This window comes from Lissotriton vulgaris, chromosome 2_1 (assembly GCF_964263255.1).
Source record: "Lissotriton vulgaris chromosome 2_1, aLisVul1.2, whole genome shotgun sequence".
NCBI classification, from domain to species: Eukaryota; Metazoa; Chordata; class Amphibia; order Caudata; family Salamandridae; genus Lissotriton; species Lissotriton vulgaris.
This window is the reverse complement of record NC_141687.1, coordinates 1,102,586,541-1,102,604,860: the sequence shown is the minus strand read 5'-3', so window position 1 is coordinate 1,102,604,860 and position 18,320 is coordinate 1,102,586,541. Positions and strand designations below refer to the sequence as shown.

The 18,320-nt window shown below is 45.2% G+C and overlaps 1 long non-coding RNA gene across 2 annotated transcripts in view; it reads left to right on the top strand.

The window, feature by feature from the left end:
* Positions 1-16,061, top strand: part of LOC147731660 (uncharacterized) — a 30,849-nt gene extending 14,788 nt beyond the window's left edge. For both annotated transcript variants that reach the window (XR_015308647.1, XR_015308648.1), the window contains exons 6-7: positions 13,249-13,363; positions 14,587-16,061. This is a non-coding gene — a long non-coding RNA (uncharacterized LOC147731660). The remainder of the gene's footprint in view (positions 1-13,248; positions 13,364-14,586) is intronic.
* Positions 16,062-18,320: the final 2,259 nt, after the last annotated feature.

The window sequence follows — 18,320 nt, the reverse complement described above, 5'->3', positions numbered from 1 at the left end:
GGTGCAATGAGCAAGGGACTCACATCTGAGTATACCCTTCCACGCTTATGGTGGACAAAATGATTCAGAAAAGGGGGTGGTGATGAGTATTAGTGTGCGCTACAAATTCATTATAACATAACATAACCCATGCGTGCTGACGTCAGTTCTGTACACGACTTTCCGCGCCAGGAACGCAGAGCCATGCAAGAAACTGACCACTGGTGCTATAAAACTAGGGCCCTGAAAGGGATGACCTTAACCCTAGATATCAGTTTGCAGAACGGGGAGGATGGGTGGGGCGGTAAGGAATCTATCACTAATGTCTGTTACAGATATATTGTCACACAAGTAGTAACTTGTGCATCTGAAAGAGACACGTTAGTGATAGATTCCTTACCTTAGAATAGATACCCCAGCAATATCAACCCCGGTGGTGGGTCTGCAAACAAGATCATACCAGAAAGTCACGGAGAACAGAACGGCCAAAGAAGCAGTCTCTCTGGACTTGACTGTCAAGGCAGTAATGTTTGGTAAACGTGTGCAGCGAGGCCCACGTAGTTGCCTGACAATTGTCCTGCAAGGGAACGCCGCGTCCCAATGCAGTAGTGGCTGCCGTTGCACTGGTAGAATGGGCACGCAGCCCCACAGGAGGCTCCTTCTTAGCCAACGAGTAACATGCTTTGATGCTTTGATGCACAGAACGACCCAAAAGAGATGGTTTGTTTGTCCATGGCCCGACCTTTTTTGGCACTCACGTAGCCAACAAAAAGTTGGTCATCCATCAGGAACTGTCGTGTGCACTTCAGATAGAACGAGAGCGCACATTTTGGGTCCAGACGGTGGAGCCTCTATTCCTCTTCTGAAGGATGTGGAGGTGGAAAGAAGGTGGGCAAAGTGATGGTCTGCCCGATGTGGAAGGGCGTGACAACCTTTGGCAGGAAAGAAGGACGGTTCTTTAAAACTACCTTGTCCGGATGAACAGAAAGGAAAAAAGGTTTAGAAGAAAGAGCCTGCAGCTCACTCACTCTTCTGGCAGAGGAGATAGCTACCAGGAAACCGTCTGAGAGTAAGAAGACGTAAGCAACAGTTATGAAGGGAGCGCACATCAGATAGGTCAAGACAAGATTTAAATTATGAAAGGCACGGGAGTAAACGTGTGTGTAATACCTTTGAGGAAACGATTAACAACTGGGGACATATAAAGAGGAGACTGATCTGGAAGCCGTAGAAAGGTGGAGATGGCCGAAAGATAACCTTTGATAGTGCCCAGAGCGGAGCTCTGCTTGGCCAAAGAGAGAAGGAACAGAAGGACCTCCGAAAGAGGGGCAGAGAGGGGATCCACAGCCTTTGCTGTGCTCCATGCCACAAACTTGTTCCACCTGCAGGCGTATACCGTTTTAGTGGTGGGACGCCTGGCTGCCAGAATAACAACACAGACTTCGGGAGGAAGGTTGAAAGCTGTCAACTGTCGCCGCTCAATCTCCACGCATGGAGGTGGAGGCTGGACAGGTTCGGGTGCAGGACCGTCCCCTGCTGCTGCGACAGAAATTCCTCCCAAAGGGGCAGTCAGATCGGGGGATCGATCGCCATGCTGAGTTGCTCGGGATACCAGTATCTTCATGCCCAATCTGGAGCCACAAGGATGACTTGGGCCCAGTCGCGCTGAATCTTCTTCAGCACTCTGGGCAGAAGTGATATAGGTGGAAAGGTGTAAAACAGACTGCAACTCCACTCGCGACAAAAAGTGTCGCCGAGAGAGTGCTGCGTTCTCTTCGGTGGTAAATAGATCTAACCAAGACTCTCCCCACTGCAGAAAGAGACCTTGCGCCATGTCAGAGTTCAGACGCCATTCGTGATCCATCATGCACCAGCGGCTGAGTTCGCCCACCCTGGCATTCAGAGAACCTGCCAGGTGTTGAACCACCAGAGTAATGCCTTGATATTCCAGCCATGTTCAGAGGAGCAGGGCCTTCTGACATAGGGTCCATGACCCCACCCCGCCTTGTTTGTTGCAATACCACATGGTGGTGGTGTTGTCCGTGAACACCTGCACTACCCGGACAGAGGGAAGTAATGCTTTCAGTGCAAGACGGATCACCCGAAGCTCCAAAAGGTTGATATGGAGCCGGGACTCCGCTGGAGACTAGAGGCCTCTGATCTCCGCCTCTCCCAAGTGGCCGCCCCATCCCAGGAGGGATGCATGCGTCACCACTGTGTCTCTGGTTGGGGAAGGGAGAGGGATATGCCATTGACCCAATCGCGATTCATGAGCCACCACTCCAATTGTCGTGCAGTGCCCTCCGAGATCTGGACATGATCTGACAGGTCGCCCTGATGCTGTGCCCACTGGAAGTTCAGGTCCTACTGCAGAGCCCGCATATGCCATCTGGCATGTTGCACCAGCAGGATGCAGGAGGCCATCAGGCCCAGGAGCTGGAGGGTTATCCTGACTGAAACCCGGGATAGAGGCTGAAAATCAGAATCATAGCCTGAATATCCCGGACTCGCTACTCGGGAGGATAAACCCGAAACTGCGTTGAATCCAGAACCGCTCCGATGAAGGGGAACTAATGAGAGGGACTCAGGTGCCACTTCGGCTCGTTGATGGAAAACCCCAGCAAATGCAGGTCGGCCGTAGTCTGGAGGTGGGAGACAACTGCCGGCGAGCCCGCCTTCAACAACCAGTCATCGAGATAGGGGAAGACTGGAACCCCTGATCTGCACAGATGAGCTACGACCAACGCCATCCCTTTCGTGAACACCCGAGGGGCACTGGCAAGGCCGAAGGGGAGCACGGAAAACTGAAAATGCTGGTGGCCTACGTGAACATCAGGTAACGCCGGTTGGCCGGCACGATGGGGATATGAAAATATGCGTCCTGCAAGTCCAACGCTACCATCCAGTCTCCAGGGTCAAGGGCAGCCAAGACCTGAGCCAGATTCAACGACTTGAACTTCTCCTTCTGGGGGAAGCAATTGACGTTCCTGAGGTCCAAGATGGGGCGCAGGCCTCCATTCTCCTTTTTGGGGACCAGTAAGTAGTGGGAATAACAACCACATCCTACTTCTGGCCCAGGAATGCGCTCGATGGCCCCCTTGACAAGAGGGCCGTGACTTCCTGTTAGAGAAGCGCAAAGTGATTCCCAGACATGCGGTGGAACTGAGGTGGCATGGCTGGAGGGGCAGACTCAAAGGGGAGAGAGTAGCCCCTTCGGACAACTTGCAGCACCCACGTGTCCGAGGTTATAGAACAAAGGGTATGGGTGTTGCACAGCCGGGTTAGAGATGAAAATTGAGTGCGGTTGATGTTGGAAGTTCAAAGGTTTAGGGTGCTCTCGAGGGTGGTGTTTCCGTCAAAAACACGTAAGTCGATACTGGATAGGTGTGTACGCACGAAGTGCTAATACATCCCCAAGTGAGGCACACCGTGCACGATCATACCAATGATTCAAAAGTTCAAAGGAGGTTATAGTTGTTTTTCACTATTTATTCCATTGAAAAGTTTTTCAGTGACATTGATCAGCTATCATTCCGATGTTACACTCATTGAAGTTGCCATGATACAATTAAACTGCTCCAATGCATTTCGGGCGGGTGGCCCTTTATCACGGAGTGCTGAAAGGAAGACAGAGAAGGATCAGAAGTCGTGGTGGTACAATCATGCGAAAAGGTGAATACAAAGTGCTCAATGGGTGGCGGGTGGAATGGTGTTAGGGGAGGTGAAAGGTAAGGGCTTACATGCAGGGTGTGCATAAGATATAAAAGACTCTAGCATACAATGAAGATGAACGTAAACGAATTTATTCGCTGATCGAAGAAGACATTAGCCCCACGTCCACTACCCGTAACAAGGAACAATGCATTAGACAATTCATCTACTTATCCAAACGGCATATAAATCAAAAACTTCACGCAAGCACCTTATTAAAATACCACCGTGCACTCAGGATCCCTCGCGGTTTACGGATAGCCCTCAAACCGTCGCTCTGCAAAAACTCCAAAACCTTTAGGAAAAGTGGGAAGGAATTCTCAATAAGTGCAGCCTTGATTTGATCTTATTGATAGTAGAAGAACTTTCTGGTATACTTAAAGATCTTGAACAGGAAATGAAAGAAATCAATAAAGAATTGAAAGAAATGTTAACATCTGAAGAATTGACAAAATCCCTCGACGAGGTGCAAAACATCCTTGACAAACATCACAAGGAAGTTAATGAACGGAAAATCAGAAAGTTTCGAAGAGACACGCTTGATTACAAGCTTGATGAAGTATACACGTGGGCTGACGTGTTTGCCCAACGTCGCCGCAATAGACCTCAAAAGGCACAAACTGACACATCCTCTTCAGAAAGCGACATCTCATACCGCCCACCAAGACAACCTAATAGAGGAGCTACTACCGATCAACCCTCAACCTCAGCTACTACATCTACTACAGCACAAGATCAAACCACTGCGGTTCCTTTTTTAGAGCCAGGCCAGGACAGAACCGAAGACCCCGGCGGAGCAAAAACAAAAGAAAAGGAAACAAGTCCCCCCACTACACGAAGCGCAATTGCCAAGAAAGACCTCACGAAAAAAAGAAACACCTAGTCATCAACATTTCCAAAACCAACATCACACCCCATCAAATCACTCTTCTTGAAAAAGGTACCTCATTTATTCCTACGACACATACCAATTTACTTGAACTGGAAGTGAGCACTTTCAAACTTACGAGAAAACTCAGACTACGTCATTTTTTTGACAACATTCTTTCACCGACTAACTAAACCAAACCCGATGAATTAAGAGGTCTAAGACCATCGAGTACATTCCAAGCGCCTAACAGTCACAAAAGTATCGACACATTTGAGAACCTTGTACGCAATGATTTGTCTAAAATTAACTTCAACAGACAAACCAAACATCAGAACCTAACTACTAAAGATCGTGACACTCTTAAATCCTTGGCGAACAATCCCGAAATCAGATGCGTTAAAGCCGATAAGGGCGGGGCCCTTGTAATTCTCGACACCCCCTTGTACACACAACGACTCAATTAACATATACAGGATACAAATATCTATATATGCAACTTGATCATAATCCCACCAGAGAATTTCAAGAAATTTTGTTGAACATCGTAACCAAAGCATGCCACAATGGTGCCATCGAAGAACGCACTAAGAATTACCTTTTGCAACAACACCCAAGAAGCCCCACCATCCACTTGTGTCCGAAAATTCACAAGGATCTCAACAACCCACCATTTAGACCGATCGTGTCTACTAAAGGATTGATACACGAACCCACAGGTAAATTCATCGACAAATACCTACAACCACTGGTGATACAAACTACCAGTTATATCAAAGTGTTCTGACCGACTTTTTCGGCCCTCTTTGGAGGGAGAATGATGGAAGATGACTCCAGCCTATTACCCTTCTAGTACAGGGATTAGAACTATAAACAGGACTTATCCATAAGGCACAGTAGTGCATTTTCGTACCCTTTTCCTTAGATCAGGGCTTATAAACTTAAGTTAGGGGATAGATTCATTGGTATTAGTGATGATCCGTCCTTTTGCAAGAGTGTTAGTATACCTTCTATGGAGTTATGCTTATTTCGGGCCTTGTAGGCCTCAAACGGGAGAGACTCCATCTTGCTTTCTGCCCGGCAGCTTGAGAGGCTTTCTAGGTCAAGTGTAATGTTTTAATTTCGAAGTGTTGTTCACTTGGAGAGAACCGGCTCAGGCTGGCCCTTATCGAAAGACTGCATTTTTCTCCACTCCGAAGACACAACTTCAGGCCGGCCGGCTGGGAACGTGTCCTTGGTACGGGGAGGTACAAGAATTTGGTGGGCGGCAGGTTACTGGCCGTAACTTTCCATGAAAGGACAAGCTTCCATATTAGCGAAAGTGTTAGGCAGTGAGTCAGTCAGTCCGTAGGCGGCAGCTAGCCGTTAGCATCTATGCCATTAATTATTTCCAGGCAGACAGTCGCCATTTTGAAGTCTGAGACAGATCATGAAACTGAGACTCTCGGAGAAAGATTGAAGGAGAAGGAGAAGTAGCGCAGAGCGATCAGAGACAGACAGCAGCTAATAACGAGAGAGGTTCCAGTGACTTGGAGGGAAGTAGAGGAGATCGAGCATAGCGGTGCAGACGTGTACTCATGACTGCTAAGGTGTGATTCCGAGACGAGCCAAGGCACAGACGGGAAGGGAACCTACATGACTGCCGAACCTCGACTTCACGTTAATAAGGTGACCTCCGCCCTTTCCCCTATAGTGTGCACATTCTAACCTTTCACTTTTCTTTGCAGAATATATATATTATCGTATAGTATTGTGTTTATAATCATTGTAATAAAATACCCCAGTTCTTAGTGAACCGACATGTGCCTTGTATTCTTGTTCAAACAGGGTAACCTGGTCTTCTAGTCAGACATTGTTTGCATGAACGGATGTGAATCCCGGTCAGGTAAGAGGTGACTGAGCAATGAGGGAGAAGGGGAACGTTTGATGCCAAGAGCAAAAGGTACATATTTCAATTTGGAAAGCCGCACTAACTTTTATTATTGTAGTATTATCCTGAGTAGACAATGAGAGATTTCTTCCATAGGTGTTCATAGGAAAGTGATCGTCGTTGGTACGCGGCGTTAATGAGAGCACCAGGAGGACACGGTGTGTAGATCCGCCGGATTGTGGATCGTGTTGGAAGTGAGTGAGAGCACCGGGAGGACACGGTGTGTAGGCCCGCCAGATTGTGGACCGGATGAGAGAGAGAGCACTGGGACTGCAGGCCCGTGTGTAGACACGCCGGATTGCGTGTCGAGTGAGCACTGAGAGTGATCAGTGTGTAATGGTACATAATCAGACCTGCCCTAGGGTAGATTAGTCTGGGCCTAAGTGGCCGCGAGACTAGTTGGTATGAATAGGATATTGTAGAAAAACCTATGCATGTTTATTGCTATTTTCCCCATCCTTAGGTACGAGATGTACATACATATATCTATACCCATTGTAAATACGTTCTAAGGAGGGAAGTGAATACGTTCCGACTGGGTTAGAGGGGCTCCTAGGAGCTGATTCCATCTGGTCCGAAAATCCGGTCGTTACATCTGGCGTCACAAACTGTTTACGAAGCCTGTGTGCGCTGTATTGTTTTGATCTTGTTGGTTTGCGCTCGGCTCGTACGTATTTTCTTTGTTGATAATTGTGTATATATTTTTTGTGTGTCAAAATGTTTTTGAAAAAATCGAAATCTACTTTTAAATTGCCTGCTGAAATTCCCGGCTGGGAATCAACGCCTTACGAGGCCTTGGCCCGTGAGTGGGCCGATTCTACTGGTTTGAGTGAGAATTGGACTTCTTGTTTGGAGCAGGCGGAGCCTGCTGATGTGGTTTCTTGCTTGCAGAAAGCTCCAGTAGTGAAGGGTGATGAGCTTCCTATTTTAGGACGCAGAGGTTGGATTGTGCTGACTGCTTACAGAATGCTTCATGAGAAGTTTGTTAAATTGCAGAGGCGGTTTGTGGATATGGAAGAAAAGTTTGTTGAAGTGCAGAATGCGCATACTCTTTTGCGATGTCAAAATAAATTGCTTGCCGACAAACTTGAGACTTATCAAACTATAGCCGAAAGGGCTGCTGTGCGCATTGCGAAATACAAATATAGACACCGTCGTGGTCGTGTTTCTACACGGAAAGTGCATCTGGTCGCGGCGAAAGCCGGACTGGATTGGAACCCCGATGAGTGGGATGGTAATATCTGGGATTCAAATGATTCTGGCTCCTCGGCTGAGGAGGGTGATAAGCGCGAGTCTTCTCGCTCCGGACGTGATTGTAAATCTGCTTCTTGTGACAAAGACGATATTTCTAGCGACCGTGGTCGCTTTTCCCGTTCTGATGACGTATCTCGCCCTGATTGTTCATCTAAATCTGAGGACCGGGCTTCTTCGGAGGCTCTTCCGGAGGTTTCTGCTCACCCTGTTTTTCGACGCAAATTGCAACAGGCTCCTGGTATGCCGAATGGTATTCATTTGGATAGTATTGAAGATTTTACTCAACAGGAGGTTAGTGATATTTTACAACGATTTCGACAACGGCCCGGTGAAACTTTGCTTACATGGATGGTACGCCTATATGAATTGGGTGCTGCTGGTATCATGCTTGATGCTGGTGATTGTTTACGATTTTGCTCTTTGAGTTCCGATTCTACTGTACAAGATCATTTTCGGAATTATAATGGTGCTGGCCAAATTAGTCTGCTCCAACTTGCGAATGATGGCTGTAACCATAAATACCCTACTGAATCTGACTGGCCTGTCAATGACAAGCCGTGGTATACTTTGCGCGATGCGTCGCAACGTTTGAAAGAGGAAGTGATGAAGACTGCGATTTTTCTCAGTACTTCTGACAGGTTGTTGGATGGTCTATTAACATCTTCCGTACGTAATCGCATTATCCGTTCTTCCCCTGTTGCTTATAAACAGGTTATGATGACTTTATTGATCAATCAGACTGGCAATCCTTTGTCTATGGTGCTTGAATCTGTTCGTCAGCTTGGTGAGTTGGGTGAATGGTTTAAACCTGAGAGACAATCTCGACCTGAGGGTCGTACCGCTGGGGATTATAAGTTCTCTAGACGTGATATGTTTCTTGCGCTATTGGCTGATGGTGTGAAGAGGGAGGACATTGATGGTGAACCTAATAATCGCTTATGGGACATATTTCGTAAGCGTGGTTTAGATCGGAAGGAGGGTGCCCGTCGTGTGCGAAAGAATGATTGTGACCGTGGTTCTGATGGCAGTGGTGATGAGAGGCGTTGTGTGGATGCTGATCGCCGTGATGAACGGCGCTATGAACGTGATGTATCCCCTCGTCGTGAGAACGTAAGGGTGAGAGAGGGGGACAGAGAAAGGGGGAGAGATGATTGTGTCTCCAACAGACACAGAGATGAAAGAGGTTATTCCCCTGAGTTGAGGAGAAGGGAGGTTCGCCACAAGCTTTCGGATCGTAATTCTCAATACTTTGAAAATGACAAAAATCCGTTTCGTAATAGAGATGGATATGAGCAGGACATTCTGATTCCCAAGAAACCTGAGAGTATTTATCCTGATTTGTCTTGGTTGACAGACCACAATAAAAATGACTAGGAAATAGGTCACGCTCCGGTACGCAGGTGTGCCCACAGAAACAACAGACCCTATGTAGATATTGAAATTTTTTGGAAACATCGTAATATCCAAAGGGCCCGAGCATTGGTAGATACAGGAGCGGAGGCCACTTTAATTCATGGTAAATCTAAGAAATTTAAAGGACAATTTTTCACTATTACTGGTTTAGGTGGAAAAGAGACCCCCGCAGTGCAGACTACACTTGGGATGAAAATTGGTAGAATTCCCCGTAGAGAATATTCTGTGTTAGTTGTACCGCTTTTGGAATATATAATTGGAATAGATATTTTGAAAGGAATGACTTTGCATTTGGATGATGGTTGTTATCAATTTGGAACTAAGCATTAAATATCGTCCAGACCCGTACGGGTTGGCCGTTTACGGATGCCCCCCATTAAGATTCCCCAAGCTACGAAAGTGGTTTCTCAGAAACAATATCGTATTCCAGGTGGTCATGAAGAAATTAGTGCCACAATTCAGGATTTGGTTGATGCAGGAGTTATAACTCCGGTTACTTCTGCTTGGAATAATCCCGTTTGGCCTGTGCGCAAGAGTGATAATTCTTGGCGCATGACTGTTGATTATCGAGAGCTGAACAAACACACACCTCGTTTGACTGTTGCAGTACCCGATATTGTTACTTTAATTCAAAGAATTCAAAAGCATCCAGGTACATGGTATGCGTCCATTGATATTGCTAATGCTTTCTTTTCGATTCCGATTGCCCCCGAGTGTCAGGAACAATTCAGTTTTACCTGGAATGGACGTCAAATGACGTTTAGAAGTCTTCCTCACGGTTATGTACATAGTCCTATGATCGGTCACCGGCTGGTGGCGGAGCATTTGTATGAAGTGGCTGTACATCCGCAAATTCAAGTGTGTCATTATATTGATAACATTTTAATTCAAGGTGAGACACAAGGTCAGGTCCAGACCCATTTAGATCAGATTCTTGACTGCTTACGTGCAAAAGGTTGGGAAATTAATCCTGATAAATTACCAGGTCCATCCCAAAATGTTAAATTTTTAGGCATCAATTGGCATGAAGGTCACAGAGAAGTGATCCCGCAAGTGAAACGAAAAATTTTAGACTTTGCAGTTCCAAGGAATAGGAAAGAAGCTCAGAGTTTCATTGGCTTGTTTGGTTTTTGGCGCCAACATATTCCCCATTTGAGTCAGATATTGGCTCCCTTATATCGAGTCACTCGTAAAAAGAATGCGTTTGAATGGGGTGAACCACAGCAAAATGCTTTTAATTTGGCGAAAGAAGCGATTCAGTACGCCTTGGATCTGTGGCCTGTGGGCGATGGTGATGTGGATTTGAATGTGTCTGTAGAAGGTCTGTATGCCAATTGGAGTTTATGGCAAAAGCAGGGCAGACAAAAAGTGCCATTAGGTTTTTGGACTAAAAGTTACCTGAGGCTGGTGAGCGTTATACACCTTTTGAGAAACAGTTGCTTGCATGTTATTGGGCTCTGGTGGATACCGAGCAATTGACCTTAGGTCATGCTGTGATTTTGAGACCTGAAATTCCTATCATGAGGTGGGTTTGAGTTCGCCGAAATCCCATCGAATTGGACAAAGCTATCAGGAAAGCAAAGAAAGAATACTTCTCACGGAGGATAACAGAAAGTAAAAATTCATCAAAAGAACTATTTAAAATAGTCAAGGAGCTAAGTAGCCCTACCAGTCTTTCACTGGATCTTACGCCCTCACAAGAGGGCCTTAATAAAATTAACGAATACTTCTGTGAAAAAATAGATAGGATCTATACCTCCTTTTCCAACACCGATTTGAAACAATCACAAACCCTTGTACCACCCCTGGCTCAGGCCAGCTGTCCTACTTTTATGCCCATTCACAGAGGAGGAGGTGGCCAATGCTATGTTAGAAGTAAAATCAGGTTCGCCATTGGATCCATGCCCACACCATATTTTCTCTCAACTAACACCAATAATTTGCCCGGCTGTAACTAAAGTTTTTAATTCCTCAATAAATTCTGCTGAATTCCTGAAGACCTGGAAAAGTGCCATAGTCACTCCCTTATTAAAAAAAGCAGGGTCCGATATTAATAACCCAGCAAACCACAGGCCCATTTCTCAACTGCCATATCTATCCAAAGTGATGGAGAAATTGGTCAACAGGCAGTTGTCCAATTTCTTAGAAACCAACGATTTGTTGGATATTCCCCAAACAGGGTTTCGGGCAAACAACAGTACCGAGACAACACTCCTAGCAGTGATGGACAACATAAGAACCAAGGTTGATCAGGGAAAAACAGTCGCCCTGATTTTATTGGACCTCTCGGCGGCATTTGATACCGTTCCACACCATCGACTCCTTGAAATCCTTGCTGCCAAGGGTATCCGGGAAAATGCACTAGGGTGGCTGCAGTCTTTTCTGCAAAACAGAACACAGTCAGTACGGATGGGTGATTTTGTTTCCCCTCCCCGGAACATCAAATATGGGGTCCCACAGGGGGCCTCATTGAGTCCAACCCTATTTAATGTCTTCGTCTCCTCACTGGCAGAGATAGGGAGAAAGTGGGGTGTCGAGATCTGTTCTTATGCAGACGACACCCAGCTGATGATTACACTGGATGAAGAAGATGACCCTAAGGACAGGTTATTGAACTGTTTAACGGAACTAGCCAACTGGATGCACAGCCACTGCCTTAAGCTAAATGCAGATAAATCCGAAGTACTGCTGTTTGGTAGACATACACAGCTATGGGACAACAGCTGGTGGCCCACAACCTTGGGCACCGCTCGCAGTCCAGCAACAACGGCCAAGAATTTAGGTGTGACTCTGGATAATACTTTGAGCATGAAAGCCCACGTATCATCTATTTGTGGTAAAGGCTTTGCTATACTTAAGATGCTCAGGCGAGTCTTCCCATGGATCCCTATTGAGTGTAGGAAAATACTGGTCCAATCCTTGTTAATGAGCAGACTGGATTATGGGAACTCTCTGTTTGTCGGAATGGCTGACTACCTCTTCTCAAAACTACAAATTGTACAGAACGCAGCGGCAAAGGCGATTTGTAATAAAAAAAAGTATGATCCAGCTAAAAGTTGCCTGCGTGAGCTTCACTGGCTGCCAATGAGGCAGAGAGCCACGTTTAAGCTGATGTGCATAACGCACAGAGCTTTGCACAAAACGGGCCCTCACATCCTAAAAAACAAAATCAGATTTTACGTTCCCTCCAGGAATCGGAGATCCCATACGGCAGCCAGAGCAAGAAATACTCGTGCGAAAACAGCCAGGATGGGTGGACGGGCGTTTTCCCACCTGGCGGCAAATAGCTGGAATGAACTGCCTATGGAACTTAGATTAATTGACTGCCATTTGTCCTTTAGAAGGCAATTAAAAACATTCCTTTTCCCCAAATCTGATTAAATTACAATGATGATCCTGTTAATTGCCACTACCCACTTCTGTCATAACAGCGCCGTGATATCCTATTTAGGATGATTGTTTGCGCTCTATAAGTACCATTGACATTGACATGCTCAAGAGGCGAGCGTGATTAAATGGAAATGGTACATTCAGGACAGGGCACGTGTGGGTCCGAAAGGTGTGGCAGTGTTACATGAGCGAGTGGCGCAGGTGCCATCGAACGAGACTGGAAATGATTGCTCCGTACCTGTAGTGCAGGAATCTCCTGTCAAGTGGGGTAAGCCATTTGATGATTTGTCCGCGGAGGACAGAAAACATGTGTGGTTTACGGATGGTTCAGCGAGGTTCATTGGTGAGAAACGGGATTGGAAAGCAGTGTCCTATAACCCGATCACGCAGAAATTACTGAGTACAACTGGTGACGGAAAGAGTAGTCAATATGCTGAATTGTATGCAGTTTACCAGGTTTTGAAACAGGAACTACCTGGCACATGTCATATTTTCACTGATTCCTGGTCCACAGCTAATGGACTGGCGGTATGGTTACCAACTTGGCATTCTCATAATTGGGAATTGCATTCAAAAGAATTGTGGGGTAAAGAATTATGGCAAGAAATTTGGGAAATGCTCCCACAGAGTACTGTGACAATCTTTCATGTGGATGCTCATACTCCGATAGACTCCCTTGACAAATTCTTTCATAACATTGCAGATGAAAAATCTAAAATTGCTGAGGCAGTGGTGGACATGCAAGATTCTGATTTGGCGGGATTGGCGAAATGGGCCCACCAGAAAGCAGGACATTTTGGAGAGAGAGCCACTAGCAGGTGGGCTGCCGATCGAGGAATTCATATTCCTTTAAATTACATTAAAGATATCATTCTGCATTGTCCCATCTGTCAACATTCTAGAAAGAGAAAAGTGCCTCATATTGTTAAAGGACATTTACATCGAGGAAAATTGCCCGCTCAAATTTGGCAAATTGATTATATTGGCCCGCTCCCTATGAGCAAAAATTGTCAGTATATTTGTACAGCTGTTGATACCTATAGTGGCCTTTTGGTTGCCTTCCCATGCAAACAAGCTACCCAAATCAATACCATTAAAACATTGGAATTACTCATATTATATTATGGTGTTCCATTTCAAATTCAATCTGATAATGCATCCCATTTCCGTAGAAGATTGGTGCAGGAATTCTGTGTGGAGAATAACATTGAATGGGTGTTTCACATTCCATATTATCCGCAGGCTTCGGGCCTAATTGAGAGAATGAATGGTTTGCTAAAGGACCAATTACGAAAGATGACTGATGAACACTACAAGAACTGGAGGGACTTTCTGCTCCAGGCATTGCTGATTCTGAATAATCGTCCCTTGTTGCATGCTGAATCTCCTTTAATGCGTTTGTTTCCTCCAAATGTTGATGCAAAGCCCAACACCATTGGTAATACTGTTATGTATTGGGAAATTACCCCCGGAGCTTTGGCTCCTTGCAGAGCAACCCCAGGTTCCGCAGGCTTGGACCTGCATGCTATGAATGATACTGTCCTAAAGAGCAGGGACCGAATAATTGTTGAAACAGGCGTTGGTGTCTGTATATCAGCTGGAAGTTTTGGACTGATTGCCACTAGATCGGGCCTTGCCTTAAAAGGTGTTCAAGTACTCGGAGGAGTGATTGACAGTGATTATCAGGGAGAGATTAAGGTTCTCCTGCTGAATAGCAGTGAGATTGAATTATCGATTAAAAAATCTGACCGTGTTGCTCAGTTGCTAATTATGCCTGTTTTGAGTGGTGAGATTAAGAAAGGCGTTGCTCCGACTTTGCTAACTGTACGAGGCCAAAAGGGCTTCGGCTCTACTGATAATCCTGGAGCGAAAATATGGGTGCAATCGCCTAAACATCCCCCTGAACAGGCTGAAGTCATTGCGACCGGTCATGACAATACCATTTTGGTAATGAGACCAGGGAAAGATAGCTGGGAAGCTGTCCCGGCTGACAAATGTTATTTAAGAGAATGAATAATGCCTGTATTTAATTTTCTTTCAGATCATTCTCTGGACTGCTGCTGCAGGATGTGCCGGCGTTGGACTCCTTTTGGTCTGCTACACCGGGAGAGGAGAGGACCCACAGACTTCGGTTGATTGGAGAACCCGAGTTCCGCGTTCCTTCGCTGCGTGGGATTCCTCATCGAACTTTTGGATCACCCTTGCTAAGCGGGTTACTAACTCTCCGCATTGCTGCCTTACCCCTATGCGTTCTGTGACTGACATCTTAGCGACCTGCTTGGTTGCCGTCCCTGCCTCCACTGAAACGTTGCGGCACATTTTCAATATATCGAGTGCCCGAACCAATATTATTCTGGGCGATTTCGCGGCCCACAAATTTTGCCCTTTGTGTACTGTTCTTTCAGACTCCATTCCCCCGATTCATTCCCAAATTACTACCTACAATATCACGCAGGGTGATTTATGCTTTATTTTGACCTGTGATCCTAAAGCAATTACTGAATCTGTCAGATTGAAGTTAAATGCTGCCACTTCTTTTTCAGCTCATCAACGTTTGCTATGCTTACAAAGTCTCCCGTCTTCATGTATTTCTGTTAAAAATAATATGACATGCAAACGTATATTAGTTGCTCCTAGCCATTACCGTACGATGTTGTTACCCTCTGGTTGGTTATTTTCCTGCGGAAATTCCTCCTGGCCCTATATTCCTGCAAATATTTCCGGCGGTCCATGTGCCATCACCAGACTGAGTTTATTAATGTTTTCTTCACATCCCAATACCCATTCCCGTGTAGTCTGTGATTCTATGATGTTACATGAGGACTGTGATTCTTCCCTTCATCTTTATTCTAAATCTGAATATCTAAGTTTAGCTATTTCCATTATTGGTGTCCCGGCGTTGGCAGTTTACAACGCCAAGTCCATTGGTAAAATGGCCTGTTGGATGGTAAAATCGATTAATCAAACCTCTACCATTCTATCTGACATGTTATTAGATGCCCAGGGTGAACGCAGAGCAATTCTGCAGAACCGCGCGGCCCTCGACTACCTCTTGTTAAAGCATGGACATGATTGTTCTGACTTTGAGGGTCTTTGCTGCTTCAACTTATCCGACCACACCAAATCTATTCAAGCCCATATTGATAAACTTCACGACTTGACTGCAGAAGTTAGACAACATATTGATCAGGGTTGGTTTGACTGGCTCTTCAATTGGTTACCTGACTTACATTCTCTACGACAGATATTAGGGGGTATTGTGATTTCTATTTGTATTTTGGTAGCCGTTTGCTGCTTTATTCAGTGCATTCCTTCTCTACTCCAATATTGTAGATTTGGCAAGAGAAATAGATCAGTTAATTTTGTTTCTTATTATTCTTCCACAGATGTTAGTTCCATATAGTACATGGTTAATAGACTGGAGTCAAGGGTGAAGTGTTCTTTGCAGAATATATATATTATCGTATAGTATTGTGTTTATAATCATTGTAATAAAATACCCCAGTTCTTAGTGAACCGACATGTGCCTTGTATTCTTGTTCAAACAGGGTAACCTGGTCTTCTAGTCAGACATTGTTTGCATGAACGGATGTGAATCCCGGTCAGGTAAGAGGTGACTGAGCAATGAGGGAGAAGGGGAACGTTTGATGCCAAGAGCAAAAGGTACATATTTCAATTTGGAAAGCCGCACTAACTTTTATTATTGTAGTATTATCCTGAGTAGACAATGAGAGATTTCTTCCATAGGTGTTCATAGGAAAGTGATCGTCGTTGGTACGCGGCGTTAATGAGAGCACCAGGAGGACACGGTGTGTAGATCCGCCGGATTGTGGATCGTGTTGGAAGTGAGTGAGAGCACCGGGAGGACACGGTGTGTAGGCCCGCCAGATTGTGGACCGGATGAGAGAGAGAGCACTGGGACTGCAGGCCCGTGTGTAGACACGCCGGATTGCGTGTCGAGTGAGCACTGAGAGTGATCAGTGTGTAATGGTACATAATCAGACCTGCCCTAGGGTAGATTAGTCTGGGCCTAAGTGGCCGCGAGACTAGTTGGTATGAATAGGATATTGTAGAAAAACCTATGCATGTTTATTGCTATTTTCCCCATCCTTAGGTACGAGATGTACATACATATATCTATACCCATTGTAAATACGTTCCAAGGAGGGAAGTGAGTACGTTCCGACTGGGTTAGAGGGGCTGCTAGGAGCTGATTCCATCTGGTCCAAAAATCCGGTCGTTACACAAAGACACAACGGATTTTTTGTTAAAACTTTCTACCGTTGAATGCAAAAGCAACGAAACAGTCTTACTCTGCACCGCAGATGTCAACTCACTATACACCTCCATTCCGCACCAGGGCGGAATTGAAGCCATTGAACACGCTTTACTCAACAGTAACATCGACCAACAAATGCAAACTTTTCTGATTGAACTTATGGGTTTTACTTTATACCACAGCTATTTTCAAGAAAACAACCAATGGTACCTTCAGCTATCTGGAATGGCTATGGGAAACTGTGCTGCCCCGACCTATGCTAACATCTATATGGAAAACTTTGAAATACTTCAGATATATGCCAATAGTCATTTCAACGAAAGAATAAAAATGTACGTCAGATACATCGACGACTTATTTTTAATATGGACAGATTCCAAAGAAAGTCTCAATCAATCTCTTCTGGAACTTAACACCAGGGATGAATGCATTAAACTACCCTGGCAAATCAGCGAGAAAGAAATAACATTTTTGGACGTCAAAATCTCAATTACACAACAAGGTTTCATCACAGACCTCCACAGAAAAGATACGGACCGAAATAATACCCTCCACTACACCAGTTTCCACCAGGGATCGCTTAAAAAACATTTGCCATTTTCCCAAATGCGGCGCATCAAACGCATTGTGTCTGATGAACAAACCTATCACCTACGCATCAAAGAAATGCAAAACCGATTTTTGGATAGAGGATATCCTGAACAAGTTATCAAGGAAGCTCAGACCCGTGTATCCACAATTTCGAGAGCACAAACCCTCAGCAGAACATCAAAGAACACCGAACAACGCATGGTATTGGTTTCTAAATACTCAACAGCAAGTCAGGCCTACAAAAGAATCATACTTCGCCACTGGCCCATATTACAAATGGAACCCGATTTTATGGACATGTTCACAAACCCGCCATTGTTTGCATACACCAGGAACAAAAACATCAAAGAAATCCTCTCCAAACCAACTCCTACACCAAAAACCTACAAAGGCACCCAACCTTGCTTTAATTATAACCATTGTAACAGTATCATTAAGGGCAACAGCATCAGACACCCCATGAAGGGACACGCGATTCACCTCCAAGTCAACGCCACCTGTGACTCCGCTAACCTAATCTATGCATTAAAATGCCCTTGCGGCAAGCTATACGTCGGCAAGACTGAACGAAAAATCAAAACGCGTCTGAATGAACATAAATCGAACATTCGTCTAAAACAGGAGAAGTCAAACATTGCAGTCCACTTCTCTGAAGCCCGACACACCATAGCACAACTACAATTCATCGTCTTGGAAACCATCATCCCCAAAGAAGGTGTTGACAACAGAAAAACTTTACTCAGAAGAGAACTCGAATGGACTTACCGTTTACAGACTCTCAAACCACACGGTCTTAATGACCGCACTGAATACAGTTGTTACCTGTAACTTTATTGTACATAGTTGTATATATGTCCTGCATTGTTCTTTGTACTTCTCTTCTACTTTCAACATCCTTTCTTCAC